Source organism: Pimephales promelas, chromosome 17 (assembly GCF_988280905.1).
Source record: "Pimephales promelas chromosome 17, fPimPro1.hap1.1, whole genome shotgun sequence".
NCBI classification, from domain to species: Eukaryota; Metazoa; Chordata; class Actinopteri; order Cypriniformes; family Leuciscidae; genus Pimephales; species Pimephales promelas.
In genome coordinates, this window is record NC_142785.1 from 31,514,070 (window position 1) to 31,530,613 (window position 16,544).

The 16,544-nt window shown below is 37.9% G+C and overlaps 2 protein-coding genes across 3 annotated transcripts in view; one reads left to right on the forward strand and one right to left on the reverse strand.

Annotated features, from left to right (window-relative positions):
• Positions 1-16,544, reverse strand: part of dock1 (dedicator of cytokinesis 1) — a 269,281-nt gene that overhangs the window by 105,549 nt on the left and 147,188 nt on the right. The gene's annotated exons all lie outside the window — the stretch shown is intronic.
• insyn2a (inhibitory synaptic factor 2A) overlaps positions 2,121-16,544 on the forward strand; it is a 60,910-nt gene continuing 46,486 nt past the window's right edge. The window contains exon 1 of the mRNA XM_039651472.2: positions 2,121-2,548. The gene's annotated coding sequence lies outside the window, so the exon portion shown is untranslated. The remainder of the gene's footprint in view (positions 2,549-16,544) is intronic.

Here is a 16,544-nt window from a genome sequence, read left to right on the forward strand (position 1 = left end):
GTGACAGTGATGAGCGCTGTGTTTTATCCAAAGTTGAACATTTTTCAACTCACGGCGACCAACGCCAGGCGTTCAGCGCTTCAGCGTGAAAAAAACGCTCAGCGCCTCGTTACGCTCATGGCGTTTTAAAAACTCGGCGCTCCCATTGAAAACAATTGAAAACATCCGCCAGACGCGTGGAAAAACGCTTTGGTGGACACGGCCTAAGACTGAACTGAACACACTTACAGACTGTTTCCAACGACTGAACGCAACTACACTTAAGGCGCATTTCCAATACACAGTACCAGCTCTCTGTGTAAAAGTTGTAGCTACCTGCTTTCGGGAACTTTTTTTGTATCACCTCCGGCGAGGCGATACTAAAATGTGACTGCTGATTGGTCAGAGAGAATGTATCGTGCCAGATGGAGTATCCAAAATAACTCCGCCATGTTTAAATAGTTTACTTACTACTAACTTACTACTATTATTATGGCAACTCGTAAGAATTCGCCGTGGTCAAACGAGGAGGTGCAGACTTTCCTTCGTTTGGTGGCCGAAGAGAGGATCCAGCGAGAGCTTGATTGGGCAACGAGGAACGAAAGGCGTTGCTATGACGACCGGGTACTATTTATGGCAATCTGCAATGGAAAACTGAGCGAAAAGCGAGCCGAGTCGGTACAAGTGCCATTACAGACTGTTTCCAATGACTGGAGCCCATTTTAAACAACGACTGAACACAGCCGTCTATGACTCGCCGCGTTTGGGCATAATCAGTCGCAAGTATCAAATTGCATTCATAATCGGTCTTACGGTCATTGAGTGTGTCCCCGGCTTTAATTACAGAAACAATCACATTAGATTGTCTATTAGCCACCATCAAACATTCAATATCACCATGGTATAAAAAAGAATGTGTTTGTCAGAATGCCACAACCGATCAATCACATTTCAGAGATCCAATTAATAAACAAATGCAAAGGCCAAGATAAATGAGCTCTCTCTCTCACACACAAACACACATCAATAATAGGGGTGTAACGATACTCTCATGCCACGATTCGATACATATCACGATACTAAACTCACGATACGATATTATTGCGATACTTCAAGACATTAACCAAAAATGTACTGTTGATTAAAATGCTAAATCTGATATTACATTGTGGGTTGAAATGAATAGGCTTGGACTTGGTGCATGTAACCCAAGGACAATGGTGACACCAGAATAACAATATTCATGATTCTGAAGCTGAAAATGCAGAATTATTGTAGATGAATATGCTTGCACGCTTCCAATGACTAGATATATTTAAAATAATGTCGGCCACTTTTTACTGGTAGCATCAGACATTTGGCATTATCAGCACCTACAAATGTTCCCATATTGCATTATTATACATCATAACCAATATTATACATAGTAGTATCAACAGTAGATTTTTTTCCTCACACAGTAATTTTTATTTTGGGGGAACTATCCACGATGCATATTGTCACTATCCACGATACGTATTGTTGTATTTTTGTATTGCGATATATTGTTACACAGTAACACACAAAAATATTAAGCTGTTGATAATAATAAGAAATGTTTCTTGAGCAGCAAATCAGCATATTGGAAACATTTCTACATTTCTATATAATATATAGAATATATTACATATATAATACATATACAGTATATATATATATGAAAAAGCCTCTAAATGCCATTTGAAATTTTCTTCTTTAATGATGATTAATGATCAGTAATTTCACTTAAATAACAATTAATAGGTAATTATCATTGCCATTTAAGTGAAATTACTGAACTTAAATATACAAGTTTGATAAAAATCATCATTAAAGAAGAAAATTTCAAATGGCATTTAGAGGCTTTTGCATCTGAACTCTTCATATATATATATATATATATATAAAATATGTATATATGTTTTTCTTCAATTTAGCATTTAATCGAGGAGATCTAAGGACATAGATTATAAAAATAAATAAATTCAAAATGTAAATGTGTAAATCAGCAGGTCACCACATGACCTAAAGCTGGATTTTCCTGACAATTTCCCTCCTCCCTCTCCCTGCTTTGCTGTCATCCACCCCGCCTCCTCTCTCTCTCTCTCTCTCTGTGTGTGTGTGTGTGTGTGTGTGTGTGTCGCTGGGTCTCTCAGTTCTTGGAGCGGCTGGTTCAGGATGGATGTCTCATGTGCGCACATGCCATCGCTGAGCGCTGGACCCCACCGCAACCCGTCGGCAGTGTGCGCGTGAGTGTGTGAGTGTGTGTGTGTGTATGCGTGTGTGTGTGTGAGAGAGGGAGAGAGTTGCGGGGGAGCGCCGGTCGGGTTGAGTTTGCGTGTGTGTTTTGGGGCAGATCTCAGTGGAATCTCTCACGCTGGATGTGTAAGGATCACGGCAGGACCGACTGACCGTACGTGAAACTTCCAACATGGCAGACCCTCTCTCTGGACTCACCTCAGCTCTCGTGCCCTGACGGAGAGGGAAGACATGTGCTGGTCATCTCTCCCTCACCTTCATCATCACCACCACCACTGATCCCAGGCTGGAGGTGAGTCTCTGCGTTTGAGCTCAGGGCTGGACTCATTTAATCACTTTTTAATCTCCTGTAATCAGCTGGAAAATCTTCTCGAGAACACACAAATGCACAAGAAACTTGTGCACAAAAGTTGATTTGAGAAGCTGATCAGAACAAACACAGCGAGATCATCTGATCCTGTGGCGTTTCGATGCTTCAGATCATCAGATGCAGTGGTCCTTGCAATGCTTCGTTTAGCATTATTATAATCTTTTTATTTCAACCCACGCAGAGAGAGAGAGAGAGAAACAGCTTATGGTGGTTTGAACTGTAAAACACTCGCTGGATTTAGAAACTGTAGGTTAAATCATGGACAGCATAAAAGGTCTGGTTCACTCAGAGATTAACATTTGTGCATCAGTTTCTTACCCGTGTGTCGTTTCGAATCCATATGACTTTTGTTGTTGTTTTTTCCGTGAAACGCAAAATGAGATGGTTAGCTGAATGTTCATGCTGCTCTTTCACATAATATAAAATGCACAGGGAACAGAAGCTGTTGTTGACCTCCCAAAAAAAGGACAAAAAGCACCGTAAAAGTAGATGTGCATGGGGTGGGTGGTATGGCAAAAATATATCACAATTTATTTCAGGAAAATCATGATTTACAGTTTTATCTCAATTATTTTTTCTTATTTTAATGGTTTTACTATTTTGCAAGTGACTGAGCATTACAGCCAAATGAATGTCCCTATTTTAAAAACAAAGCATTTTAGATAACAAAATATGAAATAAATAAAAAAAAAAATAGGCTAAAGTGGTGAAGATAAAAAATAAGAAATTTATTTTTATTTTTATTTGTATTAAAAAATAAGAACACGGATAAACACATTACATTATAAACCACATAATATATAAATGCAATAAACAGTGCTTTATGAGTATGTGTTTTTAACAGTAGCATTCAAGAACAAATATTACAAATTGTATTAAATCTACTATAAGTTCTCAGTCAAGAGCAGTGAGTGATTTCCTCGCTGTGTTTTGTTGTTTTATTAACATTAAAACGATAGTTTCCCCAAATGGAAATTGTCATCATTTACTCTCTCAAGTTGTTTTAAACCCAAATAAGTTTCTTTCTTCTGTTGAAAATTACATTTATTTGAAAGAATGCACCTAACCAAACAGTTGGTCCCCTGTGACTTCCATGGTACAGGTTTTCCTATTATGGAAGTCAATGGGGACCAGGCGTTGTTTGTCAGGCTTTAAGTGGTGGTGCGGTTCGGGTGTACGCGCTTAGAATAGCTCACGTTAGAACGGTGCATCTGCTAGCGAATGAAATGTTTAACGGGGATGACCTTTTGTGAATTGCGGTGTCCCATGAGTGTAACTCTACATCTGCGTTAACATGTGATGTGAATGTACGTAGCATTGTACAGTATGTTAATAACATAATAAACAGTCGGCAAAATATGATCTAAAATGTCATTATCAGGAAAATCCCAGAAAATATAGAGATAGCACTTTTTCGTCAATATCGCACACCCCTAATGTAATTAACTAGAGGTTCTGAGAAAAAAAAAAATAATAATTGTCTATTTAAAATCTTAAATATTTAAAGGAGTAGTTCACTTTTCAAAAAAACTTTTGCTGATAATTTTCTCACCCCCATTTCATCCAAGATGTCCATGTCTTTCTTTCTTCAGTCGAAAATAAATTAAGGTTTTTGATGAAAACATTCAAGGATTTTTCTCCATATAATGGACTTCAATGGGAACCAAACGGTTCAAGGTCTTAAAGACTGTTTAAAGGGCTTTAAATGATTCCAGACGATGATCTAGCGAAGCGATCGCTCTATTAAAAAATTAATAACAAAGTTTAAGTTTTATAAGCTCAAATGCACGTCTTGCTCTGTTCTGTGACGCACGTTTGTGACGATCCTGTTCGAACACGTTCATCAAAATGAACAAATCTTTTTCCGAGTCAATTTGTTCGTTTCGTTCGTTGAATGAACCAAATGACTCTGAAAAAAATTCCGAGAATATTTTGAATGGATGATTCAATGACTCACTCATAAATAATTTTGTTATCTTGATTATTGGATAATTTAAACTAATCTCGTGGATGAATGATTCAATGACTAATGCGTTTTTTAACATTGACATATCGCCACCTACTGGTCAAATTATTATTTGAAGTGCCATGTTATTAACAGATTTAAAATAATCTTTCTATTAATCAAAGAATCCTGATTAATCATGATTTCCATACAAATTCTCAAAATTCACTAATGTGTATTCAAATCTACCATATCAAGACCTGGTGTGTGGCAAGTTTGACGTCAGGTTCTTACGTGTATTCATGCTAATGAGTTTAGAGAGTTACAGCGGTCGCTAGATGCTTTCATTGAAAAAAGCAAGACAAAAATAGCTGTATAAACACGCATTATAAGTCATATAGGTTAACTACAACAGCAGGATTTAGATTTTTAGGTGAACTATTTCTTTAAAAGTGTCAGGTGCTCAACCTCCCTAATGAAAGAAAGACCGGTGAGAAGAGCGTAATGGAGATGAATACTGCCTGTTAGTGCTAGAGACAGAAACCTACTAGCCACACGTGAGTCAAATGCTCACAAACACACACTTTCCTCAGACACGCAGGATAATCTGGTGCAGAAACACTTCCATATATAAAACAGAGAGAGAGAGATAGAGAGAGGCTGAGTGAGAGCATGAGAAGAAAAAGTTATCTGGGTTCTACGTGAAGGATCACGACTGTCTTTCAATTGGCTGTTTTTGAGTCGCTCCCATCCTAAATTTACCTCCTAAACTAGACACCATCAGAGAGAGAGAGAGAGATGCATATTGCATGCTGACCTGCAATATCAACAGTACAGAGTATTTCATCAGAAATAAAAAAATAAAGTAAATAAATAAAATAAAAAAAATAATGTTTTTATTTATGTATTATTTTACATTACATAATTGTATTTCTACTGGCTAATTAAATCAGTTTATATGTATAATAATATATACATAACATACACACATTATAGAATTATATGTTTGCTAAATAAATATATGGTATAAGAAATAATAAATTTTTATTATAATAATGAGAATTGGAACAAATTTAAATTTAGATTAAACTTAAACGATTAATCGCGATTAATCGCATCCAAAATAAAAGTTTGTGTTTACATATAATACAATATATGTGTGTGTAGTGTACTGTGCATAATTATTTTGTATATACAAATTCACACACACATGCATGTATATATTTAAGAAAAATGTGTTATCGATATAAAAAATATAAATATTGTATAAATGTATATACGTGCAAATATTTATTAAATATATACATGCGTGTGTGTATTTATATATATACAAAATAATTACACACACTATGCACACATACATTTTGTATGTAAACACAAACTTTCATTTTTGGATGCGATTAATCGTTGTCCAGCCCTAGTTTAAATATTTATTCTATTAATTTTGGGTTAAACTTTGACAACATATGCTGCGTCCCAATTCGCATACTATCCGTCCTAAATAGTATTCGAAAATGGAATTGGTACGTCCCAAATAGTATGTTGAAATGAGTGTTTCAAAGATACCCGGATGGTCTACTTTTTCCGGTCAGAATCCGAAGTGTAGATCGACGCACACTCTAACGGCTGATATTGCCCACAAACCATTGCGCGGTGGACGAGGATTCGGTTAGAACTACAAACACGAGTAAAAAAGTGTTAAAAAAAAAATTCAGACACGTAGTCGATACGGAGGACGCGCGAGTCCCCGCGGTTGTGTAGAGAGGTTTAGATAAAGAGCTTTGAGTGATTAATTATCAGTATCTAACCTGACGAAAATGAATTATTTAATGTTGTCCACATTATATTGCATTTGCAGCAGCATTGTGAACTTTTGTAAAGACACGTTTAGCCATTACGTTTTAAATGCATCATTATTTTCTAATTGCAAACACGAGGAGAGCATGAAAGACCCACAACTGGCAGATGAACGTGCTCTCCGAAACGGTAGGAAATCAAATTAGATAGAATGGAGGATTTTAACTGTGACAAGATGATTGACAGGGCAGTTTACGGTGACAGAGACAGAGCTGTCCGTTAAAGATGACGTGATAGTATGTCCCAAAGCTTGCCTACTCTTTTGCTACACACTCAAAAGTATGTATACTCTAAAAAATGCTGGGTTGTTTTAACCCAATTTTGGGTCAAATATGGACAAACCTGAAATATTGGGTTAAAAATGTAATGTAAAAATTTAACCCAACGGCTGGGTTAGTCCATATTTGACCCAAAGTTGGGTTAAAACAACCCAGCATTTTTTAGAGTGTACTTTTTCCTCACAAAAAGAGTACATACTTTTAGGGCGTATATAAGTAAGCGAATTGGGACGCAGCAATAGTCTCACTCATACATGATAGTAAACATCCAAGACATTCAACCAACAGTCAGGAATTCAATATTTTAAGGTATGCTGCAGGACAAAACACACATTCCTTGGTTGATCTTTCTCACACACAGTCACAGACTCAAGTTCATGGCCAACACTAAAGCATGCAAAGTTTAAAGTCAAAGAACTTGGCATAGAGAGGAAATTCATGGCCCTACACTTGAAATGCATTAAGAATCATTTTACAATCAGATCGTGACTCAGAGTCGTGAGGTGCCTAAAGACTCTTCACCCGTCTCACACGCGGACACAGCAGCACTGGCCGTGAGGAAGCCAGATGTTGTCTTTCATGTGGTAATGGGTTTATTACGAGTCTGTTCGCTCACTGTACAAACCCAGAGAGGAAGAGAGATCACAACACGCCTGGAATACTCAAGAGACTCGGCAGTCCATTACCATCTCCTCAACAGTCTGAAAAGCATTTGATCTGCCAATCTCTGCCTTTGACAGACTGTCGATGTGAGGCCAACTATTCTGGACAAGAACGGCCTGCTTAGACAGACACCATGTAACCAAAGTAAAAAGCTCTTTTTGTGACTTTTATTTGATTTCCATACCCATCCATCTGTCCTGCTGGATCATCTGAGCTCTTTAACTGTAGTCAAAGCATTCATAAAGGCAAAACATTTGTGAATGTGAATGTTAAAGACATTTCTAGCTACACAAGCTTGATGATGACTTGAAAATATTCCAGCATTATAATATATAGTCATAATTGCTGCAGATGCTCTATGGTCTTCTATAGTCTGTTTTCTACATCAGACCATCTACTGCCATGACAGAGCATCAGTTTAAAGACAATCTAGCCATGCATGCAAGTTAGTTAAGGTAGTTAAACCGTTGACATGTTTACAGCAGCTCCCGAAAACACCTCCCAAAGAAACACATCAGATACATTTTTTTTTTTATGTCCCCATAGAACAGCTCTTAATACCACCATTTGTTTTTCTTGGTGTAAAGAATATTTTAAACATATAAAAATAACCCTTTTTCCACTATAAAGTCCCTTTTGTGCCATGGAAAAAGTTCTATGGATGTTAAAGGTTCTTCAAGGAACCATGAAGACCAATAAAGAACCATTATGAGGAGTGTGATCGGCTAAAGATGGTGGTCATGCCTCTTTGCTTTCACCATTGAGTATTTATTTCACTGGGAAAAACACACATGGAGACCTTAATGCTTCTCTTTGTAGAGAACAGATTTATAAAAGACTCCAATTATGAATTTGGGAAGATGGTTGGTTCACACAAATGCAAATGATAAGCGACTCAAACACACTAACAGCACTTAGTAGTATTTTCTGTGAATCGAAAAATAAAAATGAACACATAGCTGTGCTTTACTCTGAAACATGCAGAGCTTAGGACTAAATATTCAACGCATTCTCATCCCCAGGCGCCACATACGCATATGGTACCATTTAGCGTCAATATAACACGCTTCGGTAATGGTAGGTTTAGGTATGGGGTAGTGTTAGGGTTAGACCACTAGGAGGCGCCTTCAGCCCCATATATATCATTGATTAATAATAATATCATTATCTTTATTGTCCACCGGGGTGGAAAATTGTCTTTGGCTCACCAGTAACAAATATACAGACATAACACAATCTTAAAAACACACAGATCACAGTTCATAAAAAAATATAAATAAATAAAAAATAGATAAATACAGAATGATTTTAATGATTTATCTGCGTCTCATTTGACGTTAAAGGTGCCATGTGCGTTGATTGTCTACGCTTTGACAAAAGCGTCGTATATGGTGCCTTGGGATGAGAACGGGCTCAATAATTATACAATTACATCACAACCATTATGATTTGATGATCACACTAAACCATATCACATTCTCACAACCATTCATTAGCAAAATTCATAAAAAAAAGTTGCAAGTAACAGTTTCAGTGCCTTTTTACTCACATTTGGCGCTCTGAACCCTGGCTAACAAGCTACGCATGTCTGAAAATGGCGCCGCGAGCGTGTGTGTCAAATAAATGAAGAAGAAATGGTAATACTCTGTAGCTGATTTAGTAATTGGCCCTATTGTGATTTCCTATCGGATTTACGCAATTCACACGGGTCACTATTAAAGGAGTAGGTCACTTAAAAAAAAAAATCTTGCTGATAATTTACTCACCCCCATGTCATCCAAGATGTCCACATCTTTCTTTCTTCAGTCGAAAAGAAATGAAGGTTTTTAATGAAAACATTCCAGGATTTTTCTCCATATAATGGACTTCAATGGGAACCAAACGGTTCAAGGTCCAAAAGACAGTTTCAGTGCAAACTGTAAACCGTTCAAAGGGCTTTAAACGATACCAGGCGATGAATAAGGGTTTTATCAAGCGAAACGATCGCTCATTTAATAAATAAATAACAAAGTTTAAGTTTTAGAAGCTCAAATGCTCAACTTGCTCTGTTCTGTGATGCGCGTTCATGACTCTTCTGTTCGAACTCGTTCATCAAAATTAAGAAATCTTTTTTCGAGTCATGACTCGAAGGGTCCTAGATAAGACCTTTATTCATCGTCTGGTGTCGTTTAAAGCCCTTTGAACAGTTTGCACTGAAACTCTCATTTGGACCTTGAACCGTTTGGACCCCATTGAAGTCCATTATATGGAGAAAATCCTGGATTGTTTTCATCAAAAATTGTTATTTCTTTTCGACTGAAGATAGAAAGATGTGGAAATCTTGGATGAAATGGGGGTGACTTTTTTTTAAGGTCAGAAAATATATGTAAATCCGGAAAAATCCCATCCCCGATTTATGTTTAATAGTGTAGCCAGACAGTACAGCATTCAAGCACACATCAACTACCATCACTGTATGCGGTTTTGCACATGCCTAGTAAAAACCAGGAAGGAAAGCATGAAGACCACAGAGACAATGCATTTATCCAGGGCACCTTGTGTGAATCTACACATGAACCAACACACTGACGTGTTGAGCGCAATGTGAACGTTGTGCTGATCTGGCCTCCAGCAGAAAACTATTTACAGAGGACACATGTGCACCACTAACAAACCACACTGCATTCGACATCACACATCTTTTTCAACATATAGAGGACAGTCACACAATGCATCTCTCATTCTTCCTGACTGGACTCAATGTCTCTGCCTATTTCTGGGAAATAAGAGTGGTGCGGGTAATGCAAAGCTCCACAGAGAGCCTCTCCATGACATTCACTGACAGACAGAGAGATAGCGGCTGCTTAATGCACTCCATAGGATTCTGTGCAGCAAAGTCGTGGTTAAACATCCACAAGAACCTTATTCAGAAACGTTTAAGCGTCATTTATCAGGTGGGATATGCTGGTATGATGTGTGTGTGTTTGTGTAAAGCTCTGGGGTGAGATGTTTTACTACTCAGCGTTGAGTCAAGAAGCAGTTCCCCGAACACCAGCGACTTCCTCAAAATACTGCAGGTCTATCAGAGCTGAATACTAAATAGAGTAAAAGCTCTCAGCAAAGCCAGAGAAGAACTGTGTTGAGGGTCAGCGGGGCAGCTCAGGTCCTGACTCCATTCATTTCCAGCCCTAAACTGACACTTTCATTTCAGACGTTCATTGTTAACATTAAGAAACATCGTCGGATAATATAATGCTTTTAAACCTATCATATGCATGCTGATCGTTGTCAATGTCATCACACTTTGTTTCATTAATGAACATATTTAGATGTAAAGTGATTGTGTATCGCGTGATCTCACAATCTGAAGTGAATGTGATGAAAGAGAGCAAAATAGATCATGCACATCTTATCTTTCCATATCTTTCAATTGATTTGTCCTCATAAGCTGCACACAAACATAACCAATATAGTCCGATTCACACGCAAATAACTCTATACGATTCCTTTAAAACATATCAAAATTAATTTTTGGTATGTTTTAGCTTACCTCAAGGGCATCCAAGATGTAGGTGTCTTTGTTTTTCTACAGTATTTTCAATTTTGATATTTTTAGGTCAAACCGTTCTTGTCTGTCAGTCATATAATGGAGGTCTATGGTCACCACCTCAAAGAGCATGCACAGAGAAGTCCAAATTAAACATGATTTAATGACTCGTAAATGTAAATACACATTGATGGCCTAAGACACGAAACGAGCGGTTTGTGTGAGAAAACGAACAGTATTTATATCGTTTTTACCTCTTGTAATCACAGCCACGTCCAAGTGATCTGAGGGCGTGGGCGCTTCGGTCTGTGCAAGAGCCGGAAAGCGCCAGAATTGATCTGCATTATATCACTGACAGAAAAGAACGGTTTGACCTTTTCAATTTTTATATTTTTAGGTCAAACCGTTCTTGTCTGTCAGTGATATAATGGAGGTCTATGGTCACCACCTCAAAGAGCATGCACAGAGAAGTCCAAATTAAACATGATTTAATGACTCGTACATGTAAGTACACATTGATGGCCTAAGACACGAAACGAGCGGTTTGTGTGAGAAAACGAACAGTATTTATATCGTTTTTACCTCTTGTAACCACAGCCACGTCCAAGTGATCTGAGGGCGTGGGCGCTTCGGTCTGTGCAAGAGCCGGAAAGCGCCAGAATTGATCTGCATTATATGACTGACAGAAAAGAACGGTTTGACCTTTTCAATTTTTATATTTTTTAGGTCAAACCGTTCTTGTCTGTCAGTGATATAATGGAGGTCTATGGTCACCTCGTAAATGTAAAGACACATTGATGGCCTAAGACACGAAACGAGCGGTTATATCGTTTTTACCTTTTGTAACCACAGCCACGTCCAAGTGATCTTCGCAAAACGCCGGAAAGCGACAGAAGTGATCTCTCACGCGGTTGCGAAAAACGTTGTCTGTTGATATATCTATATCGAAATCGTCCTCCATTGCAATTTCCTGTCTATCTAAATATGTTTATATCTTCACAGTGAAGGATAACACTTCTGACATCTCTGTGTAAACAACGAGTGACGCACACACGCGAGAGATCAGCTCGCGCTCTTGGACGTGGCTGTTGTTACAAGACGTAAAAACTATATAAATACTGTTCGTTTTCTCACACAAACCGCTCGTTTCGTGTCTTAGGCCATCAGTGTGTCCTTACATTTACGAGTCATTAAATCATGTTAATTTGGACTTCTCTGTGCATGCTCTTTGAGGTGGTGACCATAGACCTCCATTATATGACTGATAGACAAGAACGGTTTGACCTAAAAATATCAAAATTGAAACTACTGCGGAAACAAAGACACCTACATCTTGCATGCCCTTGAGGTAAGCTAAAACATACCTTTAATGGTTAACGAATGTCACTTTAAAGGACTAACTACTGTAGAAGAGCAGATCTGTCCTCTCAAAGCCAGTGTTTAAAGACTCCTCTCCACCTGAGCGTAATGCTTCACACACAGGCTAAAGAGACGCATCTAATAGAACGAGGCTGAGCACACAAACTCCAGATGAAATGACAGCAACACATCATTAAAATGCCCCAGCGGCTGGGAGCCACAATTATTAGAAGCACAATCCTCTAATAGCAGCCGTTCAGATGGACGGGCTCATCTTATGGCATTAGAGAAACGATTAACGGACAAAGCATTTGACTCCATACTGTTGCTTTAATGCAGCAGGGATCACACACACACACACTATAGTAGTCTGACTATATTGTCTATACCACCACAAAACACAATGTTATGCTGTGCATATCTGTAGTCCAGCATTCGCATGCAAATGCACAAAAAATAACTCTTAAATTAAAAAAAAATAACTTTAGTGATAGCAGTGCCATAGAAATCCATCCATCCCTTTCTTTAACTTAAATTGACTTACGGTAATGACATTTACTCATTTTCATGATATGAGCCACCACATTAACTGTAGATAATACAATTACAGCACCATAGAAATAATTAACAAAATATTTACCACACAATATTTTAATACGTTTAAAATGCCACATAGAGACTTTTCTAAGAGAACATTTCAACTGCTATTAAAACCTTCAGTATAGTAACAAAATATGTGTGAGTCACAAGAGAAGAAATTGATGGTTTGGTTGACATGATGGCTTCCCTGATTGACAAAAAACACCCTCCCCAAACTCCCATTTCTGATGAAAAGCTCCGAACATAGATATAACTATTGTAGCTGTAGCCTGGTCATATTGCATTTTACAAGTGCAAGTGTTTGGACATGAACTCTTTTTCAGCTTTGTATCTGAACGGGCCACATTCAGAGAAAGCACACTAATATCCTGCAGGGGAAAGCACCAGGAGAAACCCCACCAAACAAACCAAATAAATAAATAAAAGAAATGCAGCAGCTAAAGCCGGATTAGGATGAGCTCTACACACACACACACTCTAGAAGTGCCACACTTTCATTTGTTCCTGCAGTGTTTTAGGACACCCTGTGCTCAAACAACACCCCGCTTCCCTCGGGAAATAAACAAATAAATACACCACTGGAAAGGGAATTCCTCTCTTATTAAAGCGTGTAGATGTAGGGCCTTGAATATGAAAAATGAACCCTGAAAAACGCTATTAGTCTTACATAATTAACACCTTTGGTTGTATTTGTTATCGAACCCGAAAGCACATTCTCAGCATGCACAATAATAGATGGCTACATTAAAACTTGGTTCTGTGCTTGTGGAAACACGTGAAACACCTCAATCATTAAGAGTGCAGAAACAAGCGTGCGCTGCAGATAAACTAAGGAGAAGCATGTGAAGGTTCTGCATGGCCGGAGACACACTGGCTGCGTGGCGTGAGCGTCGCGTTTTCTGTCTTTGCACGCCAGAAACGTGTCTGACGCGGTGCCGCTGCTGCCAGGTGACAGTCTACACTTAGATTAGCGGTTGCTCTTGCCTTTACGACAATTTCAACTGTTATCACACATCTTCCAAAATCTGAAAAGTAGGGAAGTGGGCTGTCTATTTCAATTACATTTACACATTTTGTGTAGCTTTAAAGAGCCTATATTTAGCCGTCACTGGTGGACCGTCACTCAGAATAGCCTATCCTATCTTTATACCGTCGGCGTATGAATGAGTGTATGAGTGGGTGAATGTGAGGCAAAAATGTAAAGCGCTTTGGTGGCCATTAGAAGCACTATATAAATGCAGTCCTTTTACCATTTTACCATTTATATCCTCCTGAGGCCCAGAACGTTTTTTTTTTCTTCTTCATGTAGGCCAATTGTTAAGAGCATAAGGAGAAAAAAAAAATATATATATATATATATATATATTTTTTTTTTATATGAAGAGTTCAGATGCAAAAGCCTCTAAGTGCCATTTGAAATTTTCTTCGAGAATGATACTTTTTATCAAGCTTGTATATTTAAGTTCAGTGATTTCACTTAAATGGCAATGATAATTACCTATTAATTGTTATTTAAGTGCAATTACTGAACTTAAATATACAAGTTTGATAAAAATCATCATTAAAGAAGAAAATTTCAAATGGCATTTAGAGTCTTTTGCATCTGAACAAAACCCAATATGTTATGCAGAATGTCCAAGCTGCTCTTGTCCATAAGTTTCTGTAAGCTGCAAAAAAGACCATAAGATAAAAATGGACATAAAAAATAGTCCATAAGACTGGTGTACTCTAGGTCAAAACACAGCCAATGGCATCTTCTAACAATACAATTAATAATAACAATACATTTTTAAAAGTGATAATAATAATTTTGAAGTAAAATAATACAGGAAACCAGCATGTCAGGGTTTAATTAAAATTAATAAAAATACCGATATTACTAAGAATAATATAAATATATTAAAAAACTAAACTGAATAACTAAACAAATGGTCAATGGCATCAATTTAAATATAAAAGTAATAATATTTGTATACAAAACAAATAAATAAATTAATAAATAAATAAAGATTCAGTATAATATGTCCTGTTCTACGGAAGGAAAGAAAGATTTGGAACATGAATGCGAGTAAATAAAGACACAATAGACAGTTTGGATGGTAGGGACAAAACTATTGAAGTCCCCCTGTAGTGAATCATTTTATCTATTTTGATCACCAAAATTAGTATTTGATAAAAAAAAAGACTGTCATGCCTTGAAATATCTTGAATGTAACTGTACACCCTTGTCTTATACACAAATATGTAAATGAGCCCCGCCTCCACTCACTCACTCAGCTGGTTGACGATCACACGCTGATCTGATTGGTTAAGGTAGTGTGTGACGTCAGAAACACCAGCGATTTCAAACCGTGTGTTTGAGGCTGTCTTTGGTTCAAGGAGAAAATACTCAGCAGTTGAATATAAAGCATATTAAGTCTTAAAGCATATTAAAAACACCAAATATACATATTAACAACATTAAAAACTAGATTTTCATGAGGGATGAAGAGAGAGAGAAAGAGATTCTAGGGTCTCAGATGACATTTTCCAGGTCAGTTCACTTTGGCTACGTTCACACTGCAGGCTGAAACGACCTAATTCCGATTTTTTTTGCCCCTATGCGACCTGTATCTGATTTTTTCATGACAGTCTGAACGACACAGATCCGATCTTTTCAAATGCGACCCAGGCCACTTGGGTATGTGGTCCAAATCCGATATGTATCCGATCTTTTGAAATGCGACTTCAATCTGAACGGCCAGGTCACATATATCCGACCCGCACGTCATTGCAAGCACCTGTAGCCAATACACGCTAACTCCAACGCGTTTCTGCACTGTTATGGGCCACTGCAGACGTGTCTCTTCCCCAGTGTTGTGCCTGAACGCGTTCAATGAACGATAGTGCATCAACGCGTTCATATTTTCGCGTATCATATTATTCACGTTCGCCCGAAATAAACATACTGTATTACTGCCTGATGAACATTACTGTGAACACGTTCATTCTGGTGTATGTGAACGTGCGCTCTCTGTCAGTATAACTTTGTACAGTAGGGTGCCAGATATAGAGCCTTCCAAGTGAAAACCTGGCTAAAACACATGTGAACATGCCTTAAAATGTAGCGAATAACCACCCAATCTGGCAATACCGCGGCCGCCGGTGACAAAGCAAGGAGCGCCGCGGACACGCACTATCAATTAAACGGGTTTTATGACGAGGTCGGTGAGGATCGGAAAAATCTTACATTTATGTGCAAACTGCCCGTCGATAAAATAATTATTGTCTGTGTTTGTACAGTATATGGGCTGTGGCAATAATAATAATAAAACAAAAGCTCGCAACATATGAAAAAAAAAAGAACTATTCTGCAAACAACAAGTTAAGTCGTTGACCGTTGATTACTCTTCTGTGCATGCGGGTCACTTCTGGGTCATTTCACGTTCACACAGGAGATCACAAAAGGTCGCATTTAATTGGAAATGTGAACGGCCTTGCAAAAAAAAATCGAATTTTTTCAAAAAATCGGAATTGAGCATTAAGCCCTGCAGTGTGAACGTAGCCTTAATCATTTGGCAAAAATAAGCCGACCGGTGACAGGGGACAGGATGTCCATCCATCCATCCATCCGAGAGTGTGTTCTCTCAGAAGACTGTGTGTTTGAAATGCTGTAGTTAGTGTTTGCATGAGGAAGCAGCAGTGTGAGGC